At 34.6% G+C, this 17,201-nt stretch overlaps 1 protein-coding gene across 2 annotated transcripts in view; it reads right to left on the reverse strand.

The window, feature by feature from the left end:
- Nucleotides 1-17,201, reverse strand: part of LOC138704968 (collagen and calcium-binding EGF domain-containing protein 1-like) — a 181,526-nt gene that overhangs the window by 29,184 nt on the left and 135,141 nt on the right. The gene's annotated exons all lie outside the window — the stretch shown is intronic.

Below are 17,201 nucleotides of genomic sequence, written 5' to 3' on the forward strand. Positions count from 1 at the left end.
CAGAAGATGAATTAATTTTAGAGGATCTTTCTGATACTCAAATTTAATTTCTCAACAAATTTTCCTCCAGTACAAGGTCATACAGGATTATAAGCCTTCTTGTATATTCTATCTATTGCATGTCAGTGTGCATGATGTGTGAATATTTTTTCTATTTAATTATGTATGTTTAATCACATGTTCTAAGTTTTATCACAGTTTAATATATGCAGTTGCGAAGCTTGGGATGATTTTTTTGCATTTCTCGCGATAGTTGCTAGCCGCTTGGAGCGCTGTGAGTACTAGGAACAATAGACTGTGTCACTGCCATCGTAATTTAATATAGGCAGACCATGTGACTCGCTTAACCCGATCACGGAGGGTGGCGTTTCAACCATATAAATTAGTTGCAATGCATAAAGAGTAACATATATTTCTCTAAAATGTAGTGTAATTGCATTAATAAATTTAAAACAATGATTATGAGACACTTCAGACATAATTCACTTGCGAGTTAAGGTGTAATATTATTTATGGTGTGAAAATTACGTTGTTCGTATGTGTAATACCTGACTTTATTTGGATTAAATATTGAAATTCTTGTACATTCATTTATGCACGATTCAATAATTTTCAGTTGCACTGCACGGATATTTTGATATGTTGAAATTATAGGTTATGTTTACTGTACCAATCCTTCAATATTCGCATTTATACATTATAATTAAGCATAAAGTTACTTGTACTTGTAAATGCAATTTGTCTCTATTTCAGTTGTATTTATTCGTTTCTTACGGTACTCCAGTCTGAAGTGTGATTAATGTACTATGTTAGTAGGCTAAACTAGCGCAGAGGTAGTTCCTTTGTACTCACATTCCTTGCATATACGGATCTGTGACAGGTTAGGTTTGGTTAATTTTGGCTTTTATTATGCCTTGCTTATACGATCACCTGCACCTCCACAAACAATCTATTATAAATTCAACGATTTTCACTTCCGAAATCGCAGGAACTACCTCAGCACTAGTTCCACCGCTTTATGAGTGCTGCCTTATTGGCCTTCGGACACTTGGCTATATTGAAATACGGTAAACTCATAGCGCTATTACTAAAGCAACTAGATTTACAAAGTCTCCAATGCCTTGCCATTACGTATGTAGGCCTATGTTATGTCATATAGAAATTATAGGTTATTATTTATATTCCTATATTCGCAATTATACATTATAATAAAGCATAATGTCATGTATGATACGCCGCACATTCAATTTGTCTGTATTTTAATACTACACTCGAGTACGTACTGAATTATTGTAGGCCTAGTTATCTACTTCCTAAGAGACGTAGTAACACAATCGTACGTACACTAATTTCATAGGAGTGGCATGGTAAATTTTCTATCTACAATTAAGAAAGGTAGATGTGCTAAATTAAAATCACAATATAAATTATTTTTTATTAAACCTCAAAATAGCTTCCATTCTAAACTTAAAATGTTGATGCGAATAGATTATGTTAACATGTAAAATTCTCTTCACATTAAAATAACACAGTTTTGTAATTATTTCTACAACAAATTATGCAATAAGAAGTAAACGGAACTTATGGACACATTACACTAAATAAAACTTAGCAATGATACGCAATAAAGTTATAATATAATATTTCACTGAGCTCCATACACTGAAATAAAAAACTTGAACATACATTATTGTCTGCTCGGGAAAGGGTTTGTGCTGAGGCGATAGTAGCAATCCTGGTGGTCAGCAACTATCTATGTATGCATATTTATTAAGTATTGAGCTTCGCAACTGTATATACTAAACTGTGGTTTTATGTTGCATTTTTCCAAGTATAAATTAGAAAATTTAGGAGGTCTCTCTGAATTTTAGTGGGATTTCTTGTTCCTCTGTTGGCAACACTGGAAATTCACAACCTCGCAGCATTTTTCGCGCACACTACCAACGAGCAATTCTGTGCTCGTTGCGCACTACAGCATCACACGTGTTGGAAGAGACTAGCTACTAACACGTAAACAGAACCGTTTTACAGAAGTTGGAATGGGAAATAATCTGTTAGGAAAGAGAGAACACTGCACTCATTCACGTGGTAGTGTTGCTAGATTACACCTACATTTTACAAGTTCAGTATCACATGCATTTGAAGAATGTCACTTCTTGTAAAGTCATACTACCATTATTGTTCAAAGTATTGTTTGAGCATTTAGGGTTTAAGTGAGCTGCCGGTGGACGATTAATTATTTACGTTAAAATTATGCAGTTTGGAGTACTTTCAATTTCAAGTATATTTGTACAAAACTGACAACTTGGCTGTCGCCCTGACTGTCTAGTGGGCAATGAATGGAAGTGAATTTCATGGACCAAAAGATCTGTGATACTGACGTACAACTACTTCCTCTTTATTTTATATAAACCCGACTTTAACCACAGTCTACTATATATAGTCACGAAGCTCAATACTTACTAAATACGCAAACATAGATAGTTGCTAACCACCAGGATCGCTACTATCGCCTCCTCACAGACCTTTCCTTAGCAGACGATAGAATGTATTGTACCCATTTTCGATATCGTGTTCTTTCGAAAAAAATAACACCTTCCTTCCACTATTGAAATATGAAATACACAAGGTTTATATATTATTTTCATAAAGTATATATTATATTTTATAAAATCACCTTCCTGGATCTTTCGGAAGAAGGATAATTTTTTTCTTACAATTTATAGTACTACAAACGTCTCCTTGTCCCATATTATTATTCAGATTATTGTATTTTAGCCATTTACAGTTATTACAACCGATAACGAACATTTCACAGTTTACACAACTTTTCACAACAATGCGAAATCGGCACAGTCAAAATCTTTTCGATCTAGACCAGGCCGTAATGTATGTTCGGGTTTTCTATTTAAATGTATGGAGCTCAGTGAAATATTATAACTTTATTGCGTATCATTGCTAAGTTTTATTTAGTTTAATGTGTCCTTAAGTTCCGTTTACTTCTTGTTGTATAATATGTTACAGAGATAATAATTATAAAACTGTGTTATTTTAATGCGAAGAGAATTTTACATGTGAACATAATCTGTTCGCATCCACATTTTAAATTTAGAATTGAAGCTATTTTGAGGTTTAATAAAAATAATTTATATTGTGATTTTAATTTAGCACATCTACCTTCCTTAATTGTCAACAGAAAATTTACCATACCACTCCTATGAAATTAATGTAGGTACGTACGATTGTGTTAGGGCCTACTTCGTCTCTTAGGTAGTAGATAAATACAGTTCTGAATTGTAGTATTAAAATACAGACAAATTGAATGTGCGGGGTATCGCATATGACATTATGTATAATTATAATGTGTAATTGAGATTATAGGAATGTAAGTTAAATATATTAAACATAACCTATAATTTCCATATGACATAACATACATATGTAATGGCAGGGCATTGGAGACCACTAAAATTAGACAGAAAGGGGCAACTGGTACAGTAAACATAACATATAATTTCAACCACGGCCGACTTGATGCTCGCTTTGCTTCTTCCTTACCGGCCTTGTCAATTCATGTTAATCCCTGTGTCACTGCCATCGTGATCTAGACCAGGCCGTAATGCAGGATGTGTGACGTCACTCGATGGGTCGGGCTTTTCTATTTGAGTATACGGAGCTGAGTGAAATATATTACTTTAATGCGTGTCGGTGCTCAATTTTATTTAGTGTAATGTGTGTATAAGATACGTTCACTTCTTATTGCATAATATGTTGCAGAAATAATTATAAAACTGTGTTATTTTAATGTGAACGGAGTTTTACATGTTAACATAACCTGTTTGCATCAACATTTTAAGTTCGGAATGGAAGCTATTTTGAGATTTAATAAAGAAGAATTATTTATATTGTGATTTTAATTTAGCACATCTATCTTCCTTACTTGTAGGTAGAAAATTTACCACAGTCCCTCCTATGAAATTAGTGTAGGTACGTACGGTTGTGTGTTACTTCATCTGGTAGGTTAGATAAATAGAATTAAATACGACCCAGTATAGTAGGCAACAAATAAATAAAACAATAATTAAATTGTTATTCAATGTAATGTGTGCATAAGTTCCATTTATTTGTTGTATAATGTGGAAGGATTATAAAACTGTGTTATTTTTATGCGAAGAGAATTCAGCATGTTAACATAACCTATTTGCGTCAACATTTTAAGTTGAAAACGACAGCTATTTTGAGATTTAATAAAGAAGAATATATTTAGGATAAACTTCAGAACACGGTTATCTTCCTTACTTAAAGGTAGAAAATTCACCACACTCCCTCCTATGAAATGTACATACGGTTATATTACTTACTAGCGCTGAGGTATAGTTCCGGTAATTTCTGAACTGAAAACAGTTGAATTTATTTTTTGTGGAGATGCATTTCATCCTCTAAGCAAGGCATCATAAAAGCCTGAACTAACCGAACTAATTAGTATATGCAAGGTATATGAATACGAAGGGAACTACCTCAGCGCTAGTTTAGGCCTGGTAACATATTAAACTAATCAGACTGGAGTACCTTATGAAACGAATAAATACAATTGAAGTGTAGACAAATTGCATTTACAAGTTATACGTAGCGTTATGCTTAATTATGATGCATAATTGCGAATATAGAAATAAGGCAAGTACTGATAGAGTAAACATAACCTATATTTTCAACACATCAAAATATGCGTGCGATGCAACTGAAAATTGTTGAAACGTGCATAAATGAATGTGCAAGAATTTCGTAATGAAGTGAGAGTGCTTTATTTAAATTAATTACAATACTAGATACTGTAACAGTAATGAAAACTGTGAGGTATAATTTTTCACAATATACTACATGTGTCTCGCTTTAAGCTCAAATTGTGTATATTATCAAACGTCGTATTATTTATAATGTAAATTATTTACACATGAGAAGGGCGCAATAATTTAAATTTAATAAACCAAATAGGTAAACAATAATGGATTAGACAAGAGTAACATCAGTAACGCTGCACTTACGCCTACTCATAATTTACTTTACATCCCAGTCAATGTTTCACTTTCACGTGTATATTATTACACATATTTACTGTTTATAACACCAAAAATTCACTTAAACACATAAAGGCGAAATAAAGGCAGGTATTACACATACGAACTTTGCCTGCAACAACGCAATTTTTGCACCAAAAAAAAATTATACCTTACGTTGCGAGTGAATTGTGTCTCAAGTGTCTCACAATCACTGTTTAAAATTTTACTGACGCAATTACACTGCATTTCAGAGAAATATATGTTATTTTTCATGTACTGCAACTAATTTATATGGGTGAAAGACCGCCCTTCGCGATCAGCTGTTAAGCGAGTCACGTGATCTGCCTTACGGCCTGTATTAGATCACGATGGCAGTGCCTGTGTTAAAGCTGTAATCGAGAAAATGTGAAATTTCTACCAGATGGTATTAGCTGCCAAGGTTCGCTGAGGAATGTGTGTATGGTTTCTTGTGCGATTATACTGAAATATTGTGCTTCTTTCTACTGCTAAGTGAGTTTATTGTGATGTGATTCAAAATGACGAATTGTTGTGTACCATTGTGTACTTCGAATAGAAAAAAAAGTGGCGGAACAATATCATTCCACGAATTTCCGAGTGATAGAGATAGATGCGAAAAATGGCTTAAAGTGATTTCGTTCCAAACAGCAACTCCCCATCTTCAGTCGTTTGTAGTTCACATTTCAAGGAAGAAGATTATTCTAATAATGGAAAATTTAGACGATTAAAACCAAATGCTGTGTCAACAATATTCCATCATTATCCTAGGTATAAAGTGACAAATATCAAAAGACCAAGACGAACGATTAGCCTACTAAAACTGATCTCCCTCCACCAAAGAAACGCAAATCTTTTAGTAAAATTGGTTTTTCACTATTTGAACAAGATGTCCCGAGTGGCTCAATATCAGTTAGTGACATTTCCTTCTTGCCAGTTGAAAATGACCATAAAGCCACGCAAACAGACGCTGTCAACATTGACGAACTAAAAAAGAAATATTAACAGATTTCGTGCGAAAATTACACGACTGAATCGGGTATTACAAGAGAAGCAAGATAAGATAACGAAAACAACCGAAAAACTCCAACTAATTGAAAGAGATCCGTTACATAAGGAACTGAAAAATGTAAAGAAAGAGGCAGATGAAGGCAGTAGCCTATTCATGCAAAATTTATCCTAGATCAGCTGCTTAATCATCGAAAGAGAATACCAAGGTGGAATAGTGAGACAATCAGAGAATGCATAACACTGTAATACATATCTCCTAAAGGTTATTCCCATATACGATCAAGAGGCTTTTTTTAAACTGCCTTCTAAGAGAACACTCACGAGATATTCTGGTCCTACTGATTGCTCGTCTGGTGTCACTCCTTTGATTAAAGAAAGGTTGGTCTTAGAGGCAAAAAACCTCACTGTAGTTGAGCGTTTTTCATCTAGACGAGCCTGCAATCAACTCCAAGATAATATACGATCGCAAGCTTGATACTTTTTTTTTTTTGGCTATAAAGAAACAACAGAAGCACAAAGAAATGAGGATGAAATACTTGATATTCCCAAGAAAGAAGTAGTGGCTAATCGAGTCTTGTGTTGTGTTTTAAGGGGCCTCTCAACCAGCTACCGTATACCATGTGCATTTTCTTCACAAAACAAATATTAGAGCAAGAGTTACATATACTAACATTGCAAGAGATTAGTGAAGTCGAGAAATGTGGTTTTATAGTTATTAGAATTGTTTCTGACAACTATAAAAGCAATACTGCAATGATGAAGCATATTTCAGGTGGTTCATTGAAACCCGTGACCACACACCCTTGTGATGGAATCAGAAAGTTATTTCTAAGTTTTGACCAGTGCCGCATATTGAAAAACGTCAGAACCCAATTCCTGGAACGTGAAATGTCTGATGGTACTGGAACAATCTCAGGAAAATATGTGAAATTGTTACACAAACTCCAAAAAGATGATACAGTGAAACCTGTCAGATATCTCAAGAAAAAACACGTAGAGCCTACTGCATTTGAAAAAATTAACGTTCGAAGGGCAAAAGAAATATTTTCTCCATGTGTAATTGCTGCTATCAGAACATTGAAAGAAAATGTAAGCTCACACCCTGAAGCCCACAAATTCAAAGATTCTGATGCGACATTGACTTTTATGGAAAATATCAACAAGTGGTTCGCAATGCATGATATTAGCAATACGCATTATCACGTGGAAAGTAGAAATCATGATAAGCAACAGTTCTTCTCTTTGGATGATTATCGTCTAGACTGGCGAGAAAATTATTTCCTCTCTTATCTCCATACAACGAAGTGTGCAAGTAGCACACGTCAAATAGATTTCCTAACTAACGAGACATATGGACAATTAATATATAATTAATATAATTATAAATCCATAACAGAGACATATGAAGCTATCACGTTGACAACAAAATTAACTGTTCTCTGCATTAAATATCTTTTAGAAAATGGGTACCATTATGTTCTTACTAAAGCATTTTCAAGCGATCTTGTTGAGTCGCTCTTTAGTACATTGCGCAGTATGTCCGGATCAAATGACATGTTGGATGCATGGGCAGTGAATTTCAGTTACAAAAGATATTGAAAACAGGTATTTTGTGCATGTCAAACTTCAGCAGTACAGAGAACCATGCATCTGACACCACAGATGGACGACCTATTCAAGAAGTAGATATGCCAGATACCGCTGCTGCACCATATAGTATTCCTGAGTCAGTTTTAAACATCCTGCAACAGCTACTAAACCAATCAGGTAAGCTATAGGCATATTCAGTGACAATTAGTCATTTGATTTACTAGTAACTGTTACAGTGTTTCATTAAAATTTTCTGTGGTTCTTATTATTTATTATTGCAATTTTTTTTGTAAACCAGGAATGGATTTTTTTTACAGACATTCCATTACCAACAATGAAAACAGCAGGTTTGACCATAGACAGATAAATAGAGGTTTGATATATATATTGGTGGCTATATAGTACGAATAGTGGAAGAAAGGGTCTCCTAAATGGGATGCTTAGATTGTATAGCTCAGAACACTAATAGCTCTCCATTGATGAGTCTTATTGCAAATCAAGATTTAGGAGCCCTGCGATATCCGATACCTACCTTTGTTTCAGTGTTATCAGTCACTCATCGTTTTGTTGAACGGGCAGTACCATTCATACCAAACAAGAATATATTAGAAAATTTGTGTTCGGAAATTGAGACGTTACTGTGTAGATGCCCTCTCTTGCAATGCCCAATTTGTGACGAAGACGGCCAAAAACGACTTGCTAATATCATTACTGTGAAATTTGTTAGGCCGCTTCTAGATGACATTGCAGCAGCTCTAACTGAAAAGGTTGTTCCTTCGAAGAATGTGGCTTATAATCCACTGAGTCATAAAATCTTGAAACCATGATTCTTGAATCTGCAATATCAAGTGGAATGTACCAGTGCAGTGAGTGAAATTATAAAACGTAGTACACATTATTGTAAATATTTACTCTACGTGATTACTTAGAAACATCGCAATTTAGGCTAGGGGTGCTACTCAGCGAATGAACTACAAAATTACGCCTCTGTCATCATGTTACTTAAACTGAAAAGGTTACTATATGAAGAGCACAGGAAAAGAACGTGCTTTGTCCACTTTATCAAATTTTTCAGGAGAGCAATTTCAAAGTTTGAAACCAAATTCCATGGATACTAACGGAGATATTAATGAACACTTAAGTTAGTATGAAAGAACAGGTTATCTGAATGAATTTGAATTTAAGTTTGCATCCTTATTTTTGAAAATTGTAGTTTTATTGATATTTACGTAAAGTAATGTCATACGTTATAGGGAAGAGAAAAAACGTGCTTCTTATGTACGGAGGAATTAATTTTAGATTAAATATTACAAGTAAAGCTGTTTTCTTCCGGAAACGTGTTTGTATGTGTGTTTGTGCGTATTGTGTATAGAAATTTTGAATTCAGAATTTCAAAATCACGGGATTGACAAACCTTAACATAACGTTAAACATTTTCTCTTTCCTTTTTTAACTTTTTCTGTAATGAAGTGGAGTGGGTCATAATAATAATAATAATAATAATAATAATAATAATAATAATAATAATAATAATAATAATAATGATCACTTTTGTCACAAAATGCGCAGGGCCTCATAAGAATAAAAGAAGATCAATTCTGTCCCAAAACACACAAGGTATAATAATAATAAAGATCACTTTTGGCTCAAAATACACATGAACTAATAATAATAAAAATCACTTTTGTCCCAAAATGCACAAAGCCTAATAATAATAATAATAATAAAGATCACTTTTGTGCAATTTTGTCCCAAAAAGCACAGGACATAATAATAATAATAATAATAATAATAATAATAATAATAATAATAATAATAATGCTCACTTTTGACTCAAAATGCACAGAGCCTAATAATAATAATAATAATAATAATAATAATAATAATAATAATAATAATAACAATGATCACTTTTGTTCCAAACTGCACAGGACCTAATAACAATAAAAATCACTTTTGTCCCAAAAGGCACAGCCCAGTCTAGTGTGGAAGGTTTGTGTAAAACACTATCTTCGTGTCCACGAAATTCCTTCAAAATCTGGAGGTCCTAATACTTTTCCTTCGATATTACCAGAGAAGTTTCTTTGTTAGAAATAATGTTACCGATATTTAAATTATTAGCAGATATAAAATAAATTATTCAAAATAATTTGTGTTTTGCCTCTGTAAGCAGGACATGTGTATTCTTCAGATTGCTGCTCTCGAAATCGCAATGAAGCTCTCACCACCGATGAAATCCTAGTTCCATTACACATATCACGATGTTGAATGAGGTGAGGGTGTTCTTTTGTGATGATTACCCCTCTGATGGGCCTTGTAAGAAATGAGTATTTCCTCAAATATTTCTTCTGCAGAAATGACTCCCAACTTCCCATCATATCTTGATTGAACACCACAACATCAAAAGGCGTAGGTTTACTTCGAGCTTGTACCATGATCCGCACCCAACCCATTGGAAGTTCTGTTACTGCTTTTCTATTAGTTAGTCCTATATTTTATTACATTCCATAAACGAATGTTTCATTCTGTTCATAAGTTTAAATTCGTTCACAAGATAATTAAGATACTTCAGAACAATATAATTCTTGCTCTGGCCTGAACATGAATCACAAAAATATTCAAGATATCCGCTTTGTTGTCCATTATTCCTGTCACAAAGTGATTTAAAAAGGATACGACTTCATTGGCTCCTTTTCTACCATTATCTTCAGTACAACTACAAAACACTGAAGTTTCATCTGAAATTTGATGAATATTGAAAGAGTAAACAGATAATTGCCTTCTGTAATACTAATAGACATCATTGATACTAATGTACGGTAAGCATACATTTTTTCGTAGTCCATGAAAATTGCTTCTGTTTCTTCAAACTTCCGACTTCTTAAACGAGCATTTCTCTTTCTGGTATAAAATATTTCAACTTTGAGTTTATGGACCTTGTTGTTACTGGTGATCTTATTAATTTATTCCAAAACTTGTTTCTTCATGTTGCCATCTAAATTATTTTCAGTCAGTCTTGCATTCAGCACTTCCATCTCAGCTGTGTACTTATCACATGCATGTATCACTCCTTGGATATCCAAATGCTATATTGAATTTGGTGTTGAACATTATTCTGTATGTTTCATATGAAATTATTAAATTTTGGTATTTTTTCTTGAACATTTCATACATCTTTTTCACTGATAGTTCTTCTGGGAGATACAATTTATTGGTCCTTCCATTGCTGTAATGACTGATCGCTTTCGATAAACTGGAATTATTGTAATGAGCCCAGTCATATGTAATGATTGTTGATTCCAGTCTTCTAAATCATTAAATTGCCTTATAATACTTGATCTTTCTTCAGCACTTACTTCCTCGAAACACTTTAACTAACAGTTGCAGTCTTCTCCTACTTCATGTGATTGAACCCTTAATTTCTTCATGACTGCAGTCATTCTCCCTCGTACTTTCTTTTTCTTAACACTGTTAGAAGTCGAAGGTCTCTGAGTTCCATCCTCAGATGAAGTACTCAACATTCAATAATATAATATTATTTAATAATAATATTAAAATTTAAGTGACAAATTTACAACACTTATACTTCTAAACTGAATTTCTCAAACTAAAAAGATTTATACTTGTACATAAAGTTTATGCAGCAAGAACGAATTTTCTCATTATAACAATAATGAAAAACAATGGAATATTATTTTTACTCCAATTCCCTTCTTCCTGCTATAACATGCATGCCAATCCGTAAGGAAACTAAAAATTAAATCACAGAAACAGTGGACAGAGCACATTATTTCCCTGTAGTGAGAGGACTTAGCACGTTCTTTCCCTGTACGCCAAATCTAAAATCTCTTGTAGCACTTCGACTATTCACATTATCACATTGGTCGATTAATAACTTTAAACTACATGGAATCCTGTGTCTCATAGCATGCATAACTCATTTTTGAAAAAAAGTGGACAAAGCACGTTCTTTTCCTGTGCTCTTCATATGTTATCTTTCCTGCTTGTAAACTCACGCTTTTACCATATTTAACAGAACTAAACATAATAACACTTATTATTTTCTTATTTATTATTTATAAGTGTTGTTATTACTCTTTAATCATTTATTTTAATTCATATTGAGTATTTCTTCTGTGGACACCAGAGCTTGGCAGACAGCGCCTCGTGGTGGAATTGAGAAATTATCCAATTTCAAGAAAACATTACTATTGTCAAGGCCGTATACAAAAAAAGCGAAGGTACATCAAGTCGGCCGTGTTTCAACATATCTAAATATTCGTGCGGTGCAACTGAAAATTATTGAATCGTGCATAAATGAATGTACAAGAATTTCGCAATATTTAATCGAAATAAAGGCAGGTATTACACATACGAACAACGTAATTATTACAACATAAATAATATTACACCTTAACTCGCAAGTGAATTATGTCTGAAGTGTCTCATAATCATTGTTTAAATTTTATTAATGGAATTACACTACATTTTAGATAAACATATGTTACTCTTTGTGCATTCCAAGTAAGTTATATGGTTGAAACGCCGCCCTTCGTGATAGGGTTAAGCGAGTTAATGGTCTGCCTTACGACCTGTATTAGATCACGATGGCTGTGGCATAGTCTATTGTTCCTAGTACTCACAGCGCTCCAAGCGGCTAGCAACTATCGCGAGAATTGCAAAAAATCATCCCAAGCTTCATGACTGTATATACTAGACTGTGCTTTAACTTTGAAATATCCTCGAAAGTTTCAAACCATGAATATTAGCCTATATAATGTGCAATGAATAATATTTGATTTAAAATTTTAAAAAAGTTTACATGGTGTATTTCATAGCTTTGCGTTAAAACTGTTTTTATTATACCTCCTATGTGTTATAATCTGGTTGATTGCAACATCACTAGATGGCAGAAGTAGCGAGCTTGCTGCACTACCAGTCGGTTTCTGCCTGATACACTATCCCCCCCCCACCCATGCTCAGAATCAGAAGAGGATCTCATCCCTATAGGTAAGCGTTCACTACATCGTATCTCACTTATCGGACGAATCCCACGGATCGGAAAAAGACAATCTTTGCTGTAATTGTTATGTAACCGCGTTCACTATATCGTATCGCTCGCATAGCCTCTCGGCAAATCCATCCACGTTTCTCGGATGAGCAACTTTTCCGATGCGTGCGATCACGGCCTTCTTTAATAAATCAATTTTAATTGGTCAACTGTTACTATTATGTTGTGCCATGTTCAGTGTCGCGCCAAAATGGCAGACGGAAAACTTATTTCGCTTGTAGAAAATTGCGAAGAATTATATAATTTGAGGCGTTTCCATTACAGTAATCAAGTCATTTCTTACATATATATTGAGTAACCAATATTTCTTTCGTTTCTTTCTCTTCAATTAAGACACAAGAAGCAATTACAAATTCTTATTCGCTAACAGTCATAATTAATAGACCTAACCTCAACTCCTCTATTTTCAGCAATGTCAATATCGTACGACGTCATGTTTTAAACAGCTGATAGGGAAATCCGATGAGGCGGAGTCATTATAGTGAACGCACTGCACTTAAAATACCCGTTGCGTGCGATTCTACGAGGAGTGCGATACGATATAGTGAACGCTTATCTTATTCACTCATTTATTTCCTTTAAGACTTTGCTTCTTTCTCTGGCCGCTAGTGCGCTGTTGTCTATGTGTGTTAACTGCAGTAGAGGAGGAAAGGATGACATGAGTGCGCATTGTTTAAAACTCGATAATATAATATAATATAATGAGGCAAACATGGCTGCGATATTGGTTGCATAAGACCTCAGATTTGCGGATTGTAATCTGTTTAGCAATTTAAAAATATTAACACCTTCCAGATCTTTATATTAGGTTTTCGAAAACATGTCGTTTAAGAAATATACAATTTCCTCTTGTAATTCTGGCCGTAGTTTCATTATTGCTAAGCTAAAAGGATTTCCATGTAATTGAAAATCAGTTTAAATTATTTTAAATTGAAGGAGTCTTATTATTAAAATCTATTTGTAGTTCATTCATTCAAGACGTCAATGTAATATAGGCCTAAATTATATCTTGTATACAGTATTTCTAAATGAGTGTAAGCAAGCAAAATTAAAATGTCCTTTTCTGATAAATTTTGCTTTCATATATCTATAAATAAAAGAAAAGAATTGATGATGTCGTACATATGAACTATATTTTTATTTGAATAATTTCGAGGGAAAAATTGTTCCGAGGCCGGGTAGTTTATAATTTCATTTTGTTTATTATTAATGTTTTCATGAATCATAAGTTCTACTACTAGGTTCAAAAAGTTCCCGGAATTTTACTACCATTTTTCGTATTAATATATAACAAGGGATATTATACATTTGTTTTGTTGGTAACATTCATGATGTCATTTCCTTAAAGTTTGTTGATAATGGCGATTGTTGGTTTTGAGTTGTAGGCAATTGTTTATCATAGTGTTTTGTTTATTCGTCGCATTTTGTAATTATGTCCACAGAACAAAGTACAAACATCAAGTTCTGTGTTTTGCTGGGGACATGATCAGTATGGCTGATGAAGTTGGTGATTTCTTAAACAAAATGAAACTGGTGCTACTTTTACGACTCAGTCCCTAAACGACAGTCATGTGAGTGGAAATCGAAAACATCTCCTCGGAAGCAAAAATTTCCTAGGGACACTTCCAAAGGCAAACTTATTTTAAATGTTATGTTTTATTTAACGACGCTCGCAACTGCAGAGGTTATATCAGCATCGCCGGATGTGCCGGAATTTTGTCCCGCAGGAGTTCTTTCACATGCCAGTAAATCTACTGACATGAGCCTGTCGCATTTAAGCACACTTAAAGCAAAGTTATGTTGGAAGTTTTCTTCGACTCTCAGGGTCTCATGCACCATGAGTTCATTCCAGAAGGCCGTACTGTAACGAAAGAATTTACGTAGAAACCCTCCGTCGCCTCTGGGACGCAGTGAGAAGGAAACGTCCAGAAAAGTGGGTAGAAAACAACTGGTTCCTTATGCATGACAATGCACCTGCTCATCGCGCAATTATTGTAAAGAATTTTCTTGCCAGGCACAACATAACTGCTTTGGATCACCCACCATACTCTCCTGATCTCTCACCACCTGATTACTTTCTGTTTCCCCGTCTGAAAAGTCATCTGAAAGGACGGAGATTCAATGCTGAAGAGGTTATCGCAAACGCGACGAGAGCACTAAGACGGGTTTCACAAAATGGCTTCCAGGAACTCTACACGCGTTGGCAAAAGTGTGTTGTTGCGGAAGGCAACTATTTTGAAGGAAATGCTGTAGAATAGTGTTTAAGGTACGTTATTTCTATGATGCTAGCAAATTCCGGGAACTTTTTGAACCTAGTATGTATATTGTTAATTATTGGCTTTGATCAACTGTAGGACCTGCTATAGCAGCAGGAAGTCAAGAAGAAAACGGAATTTGAGCTCTCCTAGTTATTGCGGTAATTCCGAGTAGCTATGTTCTGCAGGGGGTAAATTCTGTAATCATTCAATCGAGTTTCTTGTTTGTGTTGTATATTTGCATATATTTTTATTATTCCACTGAAGCTATCGATTTAATTTGTTGAGGTGTTCTGAAATTTCGGCAAGGAATGCCAAATCTAGCAGTCAATTTTCGTCCCCAACTAGGAATTTCTGTCCTATTAACAATTAATTATTTATTAACATATTGAAATCCTAGGCCAGCGAAATATATTTCAAATATAGGCGACAATTACTAGATGACAAAAGCTTCTGAACTGAATAATAACAGGCATTTCCCATATATTTATTCCGCGTTTAATTTCCTCTCGACTGTCATTTATATTTCTTACTATTGCTCCAAGATATTTGAATTTTTCCACCTCTTGCAAGGATAAATTTCCAATTTTTTTTATTTACAATGTTCTGGTCACGAGACATAATCATATACTTTGTCTTCTCGGGATTTATTTCCAAACCTATCGCTTTACTTGCTTGAAGTAAAATTTCCGTATTTTCTCTAATCGTTTGCGGATTTTCTCCTAACTTATTCACATCATCCGCATAAACAAGCAGTTGATGTAACCAGTTCAATCCCAAACCCTGTCTGTATCCTGAATTCTCCTAATGGCATACTCAGAGCGAAGTTAAAAAGTAAAGGTGATACTGCATCTTCTTGCTTTAGCCTGCAGTGGATTGGAAAAACATTCGACAGAAACTGACCTATACTGTCTCTGCTATACGTTTCACTGAGACACATTTTAATTACCTAATCGAGCTAGTTTCTTCGGAATACAAACTTCTATAAGAATATTATATAAAACGTCCTTGTAAACACAGTCATATTGCCTTTTTGAAATCTATGAATTAGTCTAGAATTGCTAAAGGAATATGCACCTGCAATGTTGCACATTAAATTAAACACACCCAGTATTTTATTGGCGCAACTGCTACCTCAACATCCGATCCCTGCTTAATGTTCTATCACCAGAGGGCCCTCGGCAGGAGTCCCCAGACGTTCGAGCTCACCCTGCGGGAGGTGGCGAAGAAAGGAGACCAGGAGTGTGTGCCCATGCTGCTTAAGATCGGCGTGAACGCGTCCGCTAGCGATGAACATCTGTATACGGCCCTGCACTGGGCGGCGTGGTACGGCCACTTGGGGATGGTGACAGCCCTGCTGAATGGTGGAGCGTTCATCGAGGCGCGGGACAAGAAGACTGAGCTGCCTACAATCCTTCCTCGAAAGCAGTGGGCCCACTCCTAGACCGGAGGGCTGCCGTGGACCCCGCTGCACTGGGCAGCTTACACTGATCGCGTAGAAGCAGCAAGGGTGCTCTTGGCTCGTGGTGCAAGCACCATAGTCAAGCCGCACCCCACTGCAAGTGGCGAGGCACTATGGTAAGCCTGCAGTGGCAATGGTCCTATCGGGCTAAATGGGAACTTCCTAAGATCGAGTTGTCTTGTTGAAGAAGAGGAAATCGGGGACAATTTCATTTCAAATTTTAAAATGTACCAAATAAAAAGAGGCAAAAATACATCAACTTCCTTGCATTACATGGTGTAATAAATAGGGCTGGGATTTTTATACTCTAAAAATGGCCAAAATATACAATACAAAATATGCATTTAAGACGTAAAAATTCCAGGAATATAGTCTATAATATAAAAATATGCCGTAAGAAACTTAAATACTTTTTCGTAGTTTACTTTGGAGGTAAAGAACGATAACAGAATATAAATGATAACTTGAATATTATTTATATTGCTAAAGAACGATAACATTATATAAATAATAACTTGAATATTATTTATAACGCTAAAGAACGATAACAGAATATAAATGATAAATTGAATACTATTTATATCGGTAAAAACGATAACTGAATACAAATGATAACTTAAATATTATTAATTTATATTTATAGCTAACGAACGATTATAAAGTAAAATGATAACTGGAATATTATTTATAACGCTAAAGAATAATAACACAATATAAATTATGACTTGAATATTGTTTAT

This window comes from Periplaneta americana, chromosome 8 (genome assembly GCF_040183065.1).
Source record: "Periplaneta americana isolate PAMFEO1 chromosome 8, P.americana_PAMFEO1_priV1, whole genome shotgun sequence".
In the NCBI taxonomy this organism is placed as follows: domain Eukaryota; kingdom Metazoa; phylum Arthropoda; class Insecta; order Blattodea; family Blattidae; genus Periplaneta; species Periplaneta americana.